The sequence below is a fragment of the Pan troglodytes genome, chromosome 12, assembly GCF_028858775.2.
Source record: "Pan troglodytes isolate AG18354 chromosome 12, NHGRI_mPanTro3-v2.0_pri, whole genome shotgun sequence".
In the NCBI taxonomy this organism is placed as follows: domain Eukaryota; kingdom Metazoa; phylum Chordata; class Mammalia; order Primates; family Hominidae; genus Pan; species Pan troglodytes.
In genome coordinates, this window is record NC_072410.2 from 57,508,984 (window position 1) to 57,522,872 (window position 13,889).

The window sequence follows — 13,889 nt, forward strand, 5'->3', positions numbered from 1 at the left end:
CCACAGCATGGATGAACCTCCAAAACAACATGTGCTGAGGGAAAGAAGCTGGTCGCAAGAGGCCACATATTGTATGATTCAATTTTATATTAAGTTTCCAGAATAGGCAAATCTATAAAGACAGAAAATAGACTAGTGGTTGCTTGAACTGGGTGGGAGGTGGGGGAGCAGGTGGCAGAGAAATGGGGAGTGACTGCTAACAGGTATGAAATTTCATTTTGCGATAATGAAAATGTTCTAAAATTGATTGTGGTGATGGTTGCACAAATTTACCATTGAATTATACACTTCAAATGAGTGAATTATATGATATGTTGATTGTATCTCAATAAAGCTATTAATGTTATTTCAGGAAAAGAAATTTGGGGATGAAAGTTAAAGCACTTCATTCAGGGATACGCTGCTCCGCTGTTAGGACTAGAACTTGATTCATTGATTTTGTCAGTACTTTTTCCAATCCAAAAGTTATCTTTCATATCAAATACTCTGATTTTGTGACTGAACTAACTCCAAATCCTAAATGCTGAGTCTTGCTTCACCAAATAAAGCTGAGATTTTTAGAGAGAAAAAAATATTCTCTTTAAGCCAGTTGAAGTGATGATCCAACTCTGACAAGGACAGTCACAGAGGCCTTTTTAGTGGTGGCACAATATAGAGGCTAAGAGCTAAGAATCCAGCATCATATTGAAGACTTGAATTTAAAACCTGGACCCCCTACTTCTTAGCTGTCTCCTTGAGGAAATTGCTTAATCTCTTACATGGATTGTCTCATTTGATACTCCCATTGGTCCTGAAATGCAGATATTACTATTCCCCTCCGGTTTTTTTATTTGTTCGTTTGTGTTTTTTAATTTTTTTTTTAAACAAATGAGAAAACTAAAGCTCAGCAAATTTAAGTAACTGGTCAAGTTCACACTTCCATAAACAGTAAAACTGCTGTTCATAGCTTTGTCTACTTACCTCCAAAACTATGCATCCTAATCAATTATAAACCATAATCATCCCAATTTATCAATTTAGAATGGAAGACATTCCATTTATTTATTTATTTATTTATTTATTTATTTCAGACAGAGTCTGGCTCTGTCACCCAGGCTGGAGTGCAGTGGTGCAATCTCGGCTCACTGCAACCTCTGCCTCCTAGGCTGAGACAATCCTTCCACTTCAGCCAGTAGCTGGGACTACAGGCAGGCACCACCAAGGCCCAGCTAATTTTTGTTTGTTTTTTTGTTTTGTTTTTTGTTGTTGTAGATACAGGGTTTCACCATGTTGGCCAGGCTGGTCTTGAACTCCTAAGTTCAAGCAATCCTCCGTCCTCGGCCTCCCAAAGTGCTGGGATTACAGATGTGAGCCACCACGCCTGGCCCATACCTTTTATTAACCAACAGATGTGAGCCATCTCTTCAGAAGCCTCATTTTCTGGTTTTAAAACACTTGAAAGTTGAATTCGTAATCAGAAAATTGATAGGCAAGTGTGGTATCTGAACAGAGAGGCTGGAACTATTCCATGCAGATAGAGCTTAGAGAATCTCCCTCCCTTCCTAACACCAGTAGGGTTCTGACCCAACCAGATGTTATTAGTCAACAAATATGTACAGAACACCCACGGTATGCCAGGCTCCATTCTAGGACCTGGGCATGGTTTTTGCCTTTATGAAGCTTACATTCATGTTGGGAGAGACATATTGAACAAGCAAACTTAAAAAATGTGATAAATTCAGATAATGAGAAGTGCTATAAGGAAAAATAATTAAAAGTGACTTAGAATGGGGAACACCGCTCTAAGGAGGTAGCACACAACCTGAACCTTTTGTCATTGTTAGATTCAGCTGTGAGCGACAGAAGACCCTGGTAACAGTGTCTTAGAACATCAGTGTTTATTTCTCTGCCACCTAAATGAAGTTGGTAGGTAAACATTCTAGGGCCGAATGACACTCCACAGCAACAGGGATCTGGCCTCCTGTCCTTATGGCTTTGCCATCTTCATCATACAGCTTCTGCTTCATAGTATATAATGGTTGTTTTTGCTACCCTTATCATTTTTACATCTCAGCCAGTAAGAAAGAGGAAGGGGTGGGGTTTGGGACATGGAGATGATGAAGTGCAAGCTTCTTCCTTTTAGGGACTGTTTCTGGAAGCTCCATATTTTATAGTGTTTCTAGTTCCATCTCACTAGCTAGAACTTCGCTAGTCCTATTTACCTGTCAGAGAGGCTGGAAAATGTAGTCTTTGTTCTGGATAGCCATGTGCCGAGATAATAATTAGGAGTTTTATTTCCAAGAAAGAGGGAAGGATGGATATTGGGGGACAACTAGTGATCTTTGCTTTGAAGAAAAGAAAGACAGAGTGAAATAAAAAAAATTAGTTTAGTGTGTTCATTCAAGGAATAGAAGAAGGCCCGTGGGACTAGAGTATACTAAGTAAAGGGAAGAGTGGTAGATGGAGGGCTTTGTAAACCATAATAACATTAGCTTCTAGTCCAGTAAGAGTGGCACACCTTTGGCAGGTTTTGTTTTAAAACTAGACTTTGAGAAATAATGACATCTGGTCAAGCATGACACATTTTCTCCACTCTTTCCTTGATTCCAACAAAGTGACAGCTAAGGTTTTGGGTTTTTTAAAAAAACAAAACCCACAAGAAGACAAAAAGACATGGAAAAGAGAGAAAAGAAGATGATCAGCAAATATAAACTGGAGAGCAGATGAAGGAATGACAATTAACTAAGAAAACTTTAGAAGGCTGAAAACTTAATGCCTGAGGTGAAAATGGAGGGAAAAAAAGCAAGCCTGTTCATGAAGCAGAATCCCGAAAAGGACCTGGTTGAAAATATGTCCAAATCAGTTGGACTCTTAAATAACCTCCTTCAGCCCTTGCAGCCAATGACCCACTCCTCTGTAATGGAGTAGAGCAGTTTTACTCTCAGGTTAGTTGAAGAAAAAGGCAGTCTGTTCTCAGGAACAAGCATATCTGAGGATGAGAGCCTTATTAAAAACAGGGAGGTAATGAGAAGTCTACATCCAAAGGGTGAGAAACCTAATCTCTTTCCTAATAAGCCAGTAGTCAATTTTCCACTTCCACCCTACCTCATTCATCTTTCTCTTTTGGTGAAGAAAAATGCAGTCTGTTCTCAGGAACAAGCATATCTGAGGATGAGAGCCTTATTAAAAACAGGGAGGTAATGAGAAGTCTATATCCAAAGGGTGAGAAACCTAATCTCCTTCCTAATAAGCCAGTAGTCAATTTTCCACTTCCACCCTACCTCATTCATCTTTCTCTTTTGGTGAAGAAAAAAAAAAAAAAACACCTATTCAGAGACAATATCAGCAGATACTGACAGCTGGTGGTCCCCTAACAAAAGTAGTCAAACCCCTGCTGACAGTGAAACCCACTAGTCAGCAAGACTCAGCATTCAACACACAGCTTCCAATCAGTGGGGCTTTTTTGGTTTTGTTTTATTTTTAGTGTTTTATTTATTTATTTATTTTCTTTCTTTCTTTTCTTTCTTTCCTTCTTTAGAGACAGAGTCTTGATCTGTCAGCCAGGCTGGAGTGCAGTGGCTCAATCAGAGCTCACTGCAGTTTTGAACTCCTGGCCTCAAGTAATCCTGCCACCTCGGTCTACCATTGTGCTGGGATTACGGGCATGACAGCCTAAACTCATCAGACCAATATCAGAATATTATTTCTAGAAAGAAAGAGCAGAAAGCAGAGGTAAAAAATTATTTGAGAAAAATAAAATATTATTTTCAAGAGTCTAGAAACAATTTTCTAGATATGCTGCCTTCCTCAGATAGTTACTGAAGGGAAGTGGGGGAGTTACTCAAGAAATATGAAATCAGAGGAACTAGGAGGCCAGGGATCCAATACAGGAGGGAGACAAGAATTCCATGAATGCTGATGGAACAAAAATCCCAAGGAAGGAAATCAACCTCTCTCTTTCTCTCTCTCTCTCTCTCACTCACACACACAATAGATTTTCTGATGTATTTTAAAACTTCGAGAAATATATACTTGTAGTTTGGTGATGAATTAGTGATAGCAAGAACAAAGAAGAACTAAGGGCCAGGCACAGTGGCTCATGCCTATAATCCCAGCACTTTGGGAGGCCGAGGCAGGCAGATCACCTGACATCAGGAGTTCAAGACCAGCCTGGCAAACATGGTGAAACCTTGTTTCTACTAAAAAAGAAAATACAAAAAATTAGCTGAGCATGGTGATGCACGCCTATAATCCCAGCTACTCGGGAGGCTGAGGCAGGAGAATCTCTTGAACCTGGGAGGCGGAGGTTGCAGTGAGCTGAGATTGCGCCACTGCACTCAAGCTCAGGCAACAAGAGTGAAACTCCATCTCAAAAAAAAGAAAAGAAAAAAAGAAAAACTAAGGGAAAAATGATTAAGTCTATGAAATGATTAAGTCTAGGAAAAAATTTTAAAACTATAGGCCGTGCGTATGGCTCACACCTGTAATCCCAGCACATTGGGAGGCCGAGGCAGGCAGATCACTGGAGGTCAGGAGTTCGAGACGAGCCAAAACGGTGAAACCCTGTCTCTACTAAAAATACAAAAATTAGCCGGGCATGGTGGCACGCACCTGTAATCCCAGCTACTCAGGAGGCTGAGGCAACAGAAGCGCTTGAACCCGGGAAGCAGAGTTTGCAGTGAGCCGAGATCCCACCACTACATTCCAGTCTGGGTGACAGAGTGAGATTCCGTGTCAAAAATAAATAAATAAATAAATACAATTGTAATACCAAGGAAATGTCATCTTATGGACTATATGACTCAGTATGAATGTAAATATTGAATACTGGTCTAATCCGATATGATATATTGGTGTTCGGATGATAAGGGGAAAGGAAATGTGTGTTGGGGAGGTATCCTAAGATAATTAAATGATCTCCCACAGTAGATGGTTAATAGAAGATGTCTACACTGAAAAAGATCAAGAAATAGTCAAATAAGGATGTTTAGAAATAGAGAGTTAAATATCAGAAGAAACAACTAAAGGAGTTAAAGTTGTTGCCTTATGGGAGCAGAAATTAGGAGTAGAGAGAATAAGAAATTAGGAGTAGAGAGAATAAGGCAGGGGTCTGATGCTCATCTTTCTAAATCTTGTTAAACCATTTAACTTTCTAACACGTGCGTGTGTGTATGTGTGTGTGTGTGCGCGCGCACGCGTATGCGTACGTATTTGTAGGTAGGTAGGTTGTGGATGGAATACTCAGTACTAAATAAACAGTGGTAGATTTTTTGCTTTTTGTTTCTCCTTTTGTCAAGGCTCTATTACCTTACACACTATAAATTGCAAGATGATAGTGTATCCTGTTTAGTTAAATGTTAAGCCTAGAGCTCCCTTGGGCTTCTGGATAAAATATGGAAGACACTCTACTATAAATTCATCAACAGCACTTTTACAAACCTTTGCAACATTTTAATACATGTTGCTACCAAAACTCAGGCACTTACTGTTGATTCTTTTAGGCTTTTGCTTCCAAGTTTAATTTTTTTGTCCTTGAGGCCTGCTGACCCAATGTGCTGTCCAACAAGTGAACAATGAAGCTCCTGTTGTTTAAGTTTTATTGTAAGTTGTATAATAGGTCTACACTGTAATTAAATGTCTATCACTTCTATAAATATAAACATATATGCAATAAAACACATAGATGATAAAACTTATGCCTATAGGATCTATTACACAATGATGTATCATTTTTATTGCTCTCAGAATTTGACTTCTAGTAGCTGACTTTTCAATAAATGTCCAGTGCCCCTAGTTTTAAAAATAAATAAATTTGAGTTTCTCTTTTCATGTGATTTTAAGGAAAAAAAAAAGCTTGACAACAGTATTCAATATCAAAATGTGAACTTCTGACCTCCACATCATCTGTCATCACCAAAAGAAAAGTAAATGATCACAGCAATTGCAAATGTTTAAACTTAAGAATCATTTGGACTATCTAGATAAGATGTATAAAATGTGATTAAATTCAGAATTTATAAATCTTTAACCTAAATAAGATATGCTATAGTCTCAATTTTGTGATTAAAATCTGATATAATAATTTGCAATTGAAAAGAGAACAGTCTGGGTGTGGTGGCTCATACCTGTAATCCCAGCTCTTAGGGAGGCAGAGGTGGGAGGATAGCTTAAGCCCAGGAGTTCGAGACCTGCCTGGGCAATATATCAAGACACCGTTTAAGAAAAAAAAAAAAAAAAATGAAAAGAGAACAGACCAGGAATGGTGGCTCACACCTGTAATCCCAGTATTTTAGGAGGTCGAGGTGGGCAGATCACCTGAGCCCAGGAGCTTGAGACCATCCTGGCCAACATGGCAAAATGCTGTCTCTATTAAGAATACAAAGATTAGCTAGGCATAATGGTGCACACCTGTGGTCTCAGCTACTTAGGTGGCTGAGGCGCGAGAATCGCTTGAGCCTGGGAGGTGGAGGTTGCAGTGAGCCCAGCTCACACCACTGCACTCCATCCTGGGCGACACAGTGAGACTCTAGCTCAAAAACAAAAAAAAAAGAAAGAAAGAGAACAAACAGAAGACTTGTGTGTTCAGTGATAAATTTACATCTCTAATGAAAAATTAAAAAGGAATATATTCCATGGCCAAGTTCCCCAAAGGCAGTGTACCTGGAACAGAATGAGCTTTTTCTCACAAGCTGTTTCAGGCCTTGAAGCTTAACAAACAAGTCTAAAATTAAAAAATGTGTATTTATGGAAATAAAAATAGAGCCTAGTAAAACTAAGCTCAGATCCTGCCTCTTTCATTGGCCTGGAAGCCTAAGGTCTATGTTGTCAACCTCCCTGGGGGATTACTTCTTTTTCTTTAATTGATACATAATAATTGTACATATTCATGGATACAATGATATTTTGATGCATACATGCAATACATAATGATGACATCAGGGTAATTGGGATATCCATCACCTCAAACATTTATCAGTTCTGTTTTTTGTTTTTTGTTTTTTTTGGAGATGGAGTTTTGCTTTTGTTGCCCAGGCTGGAGTGCAATGGCTTGATCTCAGCTCACTGCAACTTCTGCCTCCTGGGTTCAAGATATTCTCCTGTCTCAACCTCCCGAGTAGCTGGGATTACAGGCATCCACCACCACGCCCGGCTAATTTTTGTATTCTTAGTAGAGACAGGGTTTCACCACGTTGTGCAAGCTGGTCTCAAACTCCTGACCTCAGGTGATCTGCCCGCCTCGGCCTCCCAAAGTGCTGGGATTGCAGGCCTGAGCAACCACGCCCGGCCAAGTTTGTTCTCTTTTTAACATATAGAGCATTTTAGATGTACCATGAGTCCCTTTTTCTTCCCAGTATCACTCCCAGTTTCCTCTCACTTTCCCAAGAAGTAGTATTGCCTTAAGTCATGATGAGTTCTTAGAGACCATTTAAAAAAACACTCATTAGATGCACATGAAAAGAGGTTCAACACCATGAGCCATTATGAAAATGCAAATTAAAACCACAATGAGGCCGGGCATGGTGGCTCACACCTTTAATCCCGGCACTTCAGGAGGCCAAGGCAGAAAAATCATTTGCGCCCAGGAGTTGGAGACCAGCCCAGGCAACGTAGTGAGGACCCCATCTCTACAAAAAATAAAAAATTAGCCGGGAATGGTGGCTCACACCTGTGATCCCAGCTACTTGGGGGGCTGAGGTGGGAGGATCATTTGAGCCCAGGAGTTTGAAACCAACATGGGCAACATAGTGAGACCTCATCTCTACAAAAAAATTAAATATTAGTTGGACGTGGTGGTATGCACCTGTAGTCCCAGCTTCTCGGGAGGCTGAGGTGGGAGGATCACTTGAGCACAGGAGATTGAGGCTGCAGTAAGCTGTAAGGTGCACTCCAGCCTGGATAATGGAGCAAGACTCTGTCTCCAAAACAAACAAAAAAATGAACAAAACCACAACGATATACCATTGCATACCTATTAAAATATTAGAATAACTAAAATTTTTAAAAATAATGCCAAATGCTATTGAAATACCAAATACAGAAACTGTATTTCTCATATATTTCTGGTCAGCCTATGAAACGATACACTCAGGGTGGAAAATACCATCTCTTATAAAACTAAACACACACTTACCATACAACTCAGCAACTGTACAACTGATGTGCACTTACCATACAACCCAGCAACTGTACAATTGGGCATTTACCCCAGAGAAATGAAAACATTTATTCACATGGAAATGTATGCATGAATGTTCATAACAGTTCTATTTGCAATAACCAAAAACTGGAAACAACCAGTTTTTGTCCTTCAATGAATGAATGGTTAAACAAAATGTGATACACTCATCCCATGGAGTACTATACAGCAATAAAAAGAAAGAAATTATTGATACACACAACTTGAATAGATCCCAAAGTAATTATGCTAAGTTTTTAAAAACTCATTCTTAAAAAGTTACATACTGACATACTGTATACTTCCATTTCTATAACATTCTTGAAGTGACACAATTATAGAGATGGAGAACAAATTAGTGGTTGCCAGGCATTAGGATGTGGGAGGCAGGGAGTGGGATGGATATGACTATAAACAGGTAGCATGAGGGATCTTTGCAATGATGAAGCAGTTCTGTATCTTGACTGTGGTGGTGGTTACATATGTGATAAAATTGCATAGAAGTACACACACAAATGAGTGCATATAAAACATGAAATTTGAGGTTGTGGATTATATCAATGTCAATTTAATAGTTTTGATATTGAACTGTGCATATGTAATATATTATCACTGGGGGAAACTGAATGAAGGGGACATGGGACCTCCCTGTACTATTTTTTGCAATTTCTGTTTATTTATAATTATTAAAAAGTTAAAAAGCCAAATTGAAAAGTATCCACTAAATGCATATATGTTCCTATATAAAATTCATACTATTGATTGCTGTATGTGTCTTTTCTATAGGTAGTATCATCCCGAAAGTGTCATTCTGCAAACTTGCCTGCTCACTCAACATTCCAATTTTGAGATCCATCCAAACTAATACATAGAGAACTAGTTCCTCTAATACTGCATAGGATTCTATTATATTAATATGTCACATTTTATTTATCCCTTCCCCAACTTACGAACATTTCGATTTTTTTTTACTGTTATAAAGCTTGCTGCAATGAATATCCTTGTATGTGACTTGTGCACATACAAGTTTTTCTAGTGTAGTATTTCTTAGACCTAGAAGTAATAAAAATACTAGCTGTCAATATTTCCTGAGCACTGACTGTAATATTACTATGATTGGTGAGAAAACTGAGAAGTTAGCTTACTTGCCAAAGGTCACATAGCTAGTCAAACCTATCATGTCCAGCTCCAGCATCTGCATTATTATCCACTGCAGCACATGGTTGCCTCCAGCAGTCGGATAAAAAACTGTTTCATTGGCCTGATGTAGAGGCTCACGCCTGTAATCCCAGCACTTTGGGAGGCTGAGGTGGGCAGATCACTTGAGGTTGGTAGTTCCAGACCAGCCTGGCCAACATGACGAAACCACGTCTCTACTAAAAGTACAAAAAGAAAAGAAAAAAAAAAAGCTGGACATGGTGGCAAGTGCTTGTAATTCCAGCCACTCAGGAAACTGAGGCAGGAGAATCGTTTGATCCCGGGAGGCAGAGGTTGCAGTGAGCGAGGCCACACCACTGGGCGATAGAGCAAGACGCAAGACTCTCCAAAAAACAAAAACAAAAACCTGTTTCACCACCTGCAAAGGATATACTAGAAAACTGCAGTGAAGCATTACCTTTAAGCAATTATATCATACAGTTTTCTTTTCTTTTTCTTTTTTTTTTTTTTTTGAGACGGAGTCTCACTCTGTTGCCCAGGCTGGAGTGCAGTGGTGCATTCTCGGCTCACTGCAAGCTCTGCCTCCCGGGTTCACGCCATTCTCCTGCCTCAGCCTCCTGAGTAGCTGGGACTACAGGCGCCCGCCACCAAGCCCAGCTAATTTTTGTATTTTTAGTAGAGGTGGGGTTTCACCTTGTTAGTCAGGATGGTCTCGATCTCCTGACCTCGTGATCCGCCTGCCTCAGCCTCCCAAAGTGCTGGGATTACAGGCATGAGCCACCGCACCTGGCTCATACAGTTTTCTTATTTTGAACTCATGTTCAGTTAAAATTTTCTGGTCTCTTTCCCGAATGCTTATCCAGGTGTCTTCAATTTTACTTTGCGATTTAATGTTTAAACCTAAAACAGAGTCTTTTAAAATCTTATTCTGGTTAATTTAGTCTTCTTGATTTGAGACTAATTCCGGCATGTTGAGATAAATATTTATTTTAAACACAAGAGTTTTCAGAGCATTACCTATAAAGTATTCCTGCCAAAAATGTTGAACCAGAATAAATTGGATTTTTAGAGCTAACTTCCATTTAGAGGAAATAAAAAGGGTAGAGGAATAAGTTAAATGATACCACAGGGAAGCAAATACACACATCCATAATGCATAATATTCTGTACAACGGTTAACACAGTTTTTGCAACAAATCGTTGACAGGATTAATGTTGTGTGTGCGTTGCATGTGTGTGTGTGCACTCAGGTACGCATGTGTGTGTCGGCGGGGAGGGGGAATCTTCTCTAAATGAAAAGAAATCTAAGAAACAAAACAACCAATTGTAATAATATAGACCTTCTTTGTACCTGAATTTGAATAAACCAACTAAAAAAAAGATATTTAGAGACAATTTTGAAAGTAGGATTATGTGGATTAGATGGTATTAGAAGATGCCAAGGGATTATTGTTAATTTAGGTAAGTACTATAAAGGCTTTGTGGTAATGACAGAAAATATCCATTAAAAAAAAAAAGATTCTTACCAAGTACTTGTAGGTGAAATGATATGATGTCCGGAATTTGCTTTAAAATACTTCAGGAAAAAAAGGATAGATTCAGCAAATGGGGCAAAATCTCGATGATGATTGAATCTGGGATATAAATATATAGGAGTGCATCCTACTCTTCTCTAGGTATATTTTTAATATGTTTAATAAGTTTTATAATAAAATGTAAGGTGTTTTATTATAAAAGTAACAGAAAACATGTCATGGGGAGAGTTTAGAAGCTCAGAAAAGTAAGAGAAAAAAATAGAGTTTATAACCCCCTACCTACTACCGACTGTTAAAGTTTAGATACATTTTCTTCTAATATTTTTCTTTTTCTTCTTCGTTTTTTTTTTTTTTTTTTTTTTTTTTTTTTTTTGACACAGGGTCTTGCTGTGTTGCCTAGGCTGGGGTGTAGTGGCACGATCTCAGCTTACTTCAACTTCCGCCTCCCAAGTTCAAGCGATTCTCCTGCCTCAACCTCCCGAGTAGCTGGTATTACAGGTGCGCACGACCACACCCGGCTAATTTTTGTATTTTTAGTACAGACAGGGTTTTGCCACGTTGGCCAGGCTGGTTTCGAACTCCTGACCTCAAGTGATCTGCCTGCCTTGGCCTCTCAAAGTGCTGGGATTATAGGCATGAGCCACCGCACCCGGCAACATTTTCTTCTAGTATTTTTCTATGTCTCTTCTGATTTGATTTTCATAATTGAGATGAAATTATATAATTTCGTGTCTCATTTTTCCATTTACATATATAAGCATTTTAAAATATTATCATGAATTTTCTTAAGCATCATACTTAATGATGAACATAGTACTGAAAAGTACCCAAGTTAAAATAATTTTTTCTTTTACCTTAAAAATATGTTATTGAGGAATAATTTGCAAAGACTATACTGCATCTATTTAAAGTATGCAATTTTATTAATTTTGACAATGGTGATCTTATCTTTTTTTTAAAGACAGGGTCTCCCTCTGTTGCCCAGGCTGCAGTGCAGTGGCACAGTTATAGCTCACTGCAGCCTCAAGCTCCTAGGCTCAAGTGATCCTCCCATCTCGGCCTCCCAAGTAGCTGGGACTACAGGTGTGTGCCACCATGCCTGGCTATTTTTAATTTTTTTTTATTTTTGTAGAGATTGAGTCTCACTATGTTACCCAGGCTGGTCTTGATCCTCCCGCCTCGGCCTCCCAAAGTGCTGGGATTACAAGTGTGAGTGACCACACCCAGCTGGTATTCCTGTCTTGAGGTTTATTTTATCTTATGTTAATATAAAAACTTTAGCTTTCTTAGACTTTTTGTTTACATGGTTTATTTTTTCTTCCATTTACAATCAACCTCTCTATGCCATTTATTTATTTATAATTGACAAATAATAATTGTATATATTTATGGTGTACAACCTGATGTTTTGAAATATGTATACACTGTGGAATAGCTCAATCAAGCTAATTAGTGTATGTATTACCTCACATATTTATCATTTATTTGTGGTGACAGCACTTAAAATTTACTCTGTTAGCAATCGTCAAGCATACAATACATTTTATTAACCATGGTCACCATATGGTGCAATAGATCTCTTGAACTTATTCCTCTTGCCTAACTGATACTTTGCAACCTTTGACCAACCTCTCTTAATTTGCCTCTCATTCCCCCAGCCTCTGGTAACCACTATTCTACTCTGCTTCTGAGTTAAATTTTTTGAGATTTCACATATAAGTGAGATCATATGGTATTTGTTTGTAAAAGGAGTCTAACAAGCTATTGGCTTAATGAAATTACATTAAACTGGCTTAATCAAAATACAGAATTTGTTGACATATGGCTGAAAGGTTTAGGAGTAGACCTCAAGCATGGTGTGACCAGGGACTCAAATAATGCTATTAAGACGCAGTCTCTCTTCTCCATCTCATGGCTACGTTTCCACTGTGTTGGTTTTATTTCAGGCAGGATTTACTTTGAGGTGGTAAGACGATGTCAGCAATTCTCCATCCTATATCATTCTAGGTTCTAAGTTACTTGAAGAGAAGTATTTTCCCATGACTCATTATGATTAGATAAGGCTCTAATCCATTTTGATTTGATTTTTGTATATGGTGAGAGATAGGTATCTAGTTTCATTCTTCTGCATATGTTCTTGGCACCTTTGTTGAAAATGAGTTAACTGTAGATGTATGGATTTATCTCCGGGTTCGCTATTCTGTTTCATTTGTCAACATGTCTGTTTTTATGCCTTGCTGTTCTGATTACTACTGTTCTGTAATATAATTTTTAAAAAATTTTTTTGAGACAGGGTGTCGCTATGTTGCCCAGGCTGGTTTCAAACTCCTGGGCTTACGCAATCCTCCTGCCTCGGCCTCCCAAAGTGTTGGGATTACAGGCATGAGCCACCATGCCTAGCTCTGTAATATAATTTTAAGTCAGGTAGAACAGAGGGGACAAGAGTGCAGGGGTTCACATGCAGAGTCAGAAAGGGAAAGAAGAAGCAAGAAATTCAGACTCCATGTGTTTGAGAGATCAAGAAAGACTAAAAGCCAGTCTGCAGCAAGCACTTTGGAGAGTGAATCTGAGTGGAGAGTAACGTGGAGTGTCAAGAGATGTGCAGAAAATCCAAAGAAGTCTGAGGACATTGTGTGCATCAAGAAAAGAAGAACCAGAAGTCACTGGGACAGTGATGATACTTAACGTAGAAATCTAAGTGGGAAAAATATAATAAAATTAGTTTTGTGATTAAAAAAATTTTAAGTCAGGTAATGTGATTCCTCCAGTTTTGTTCTTTCTGCTCAGGGTGGCTTTGGCTATTCTGGGTCTTTTGTGGTTCCATATACATTTTAGGTTTTTCTTTTTTGTTTTTTTTTTTTTTCAATTTCCATGAAGAATGTCATTAGTATTTTGATAGGGATTGCATTGAATCTATAGATTGCTTTGGGCAGTATGGACATTTTAACAATATTGATTATTCCAATCCATGGACATGAAATATCTTTCAATTTTTTGTGTCCTCTTAAATATCTTTCCTTTTCTTTTTTTTTTGGAGACAG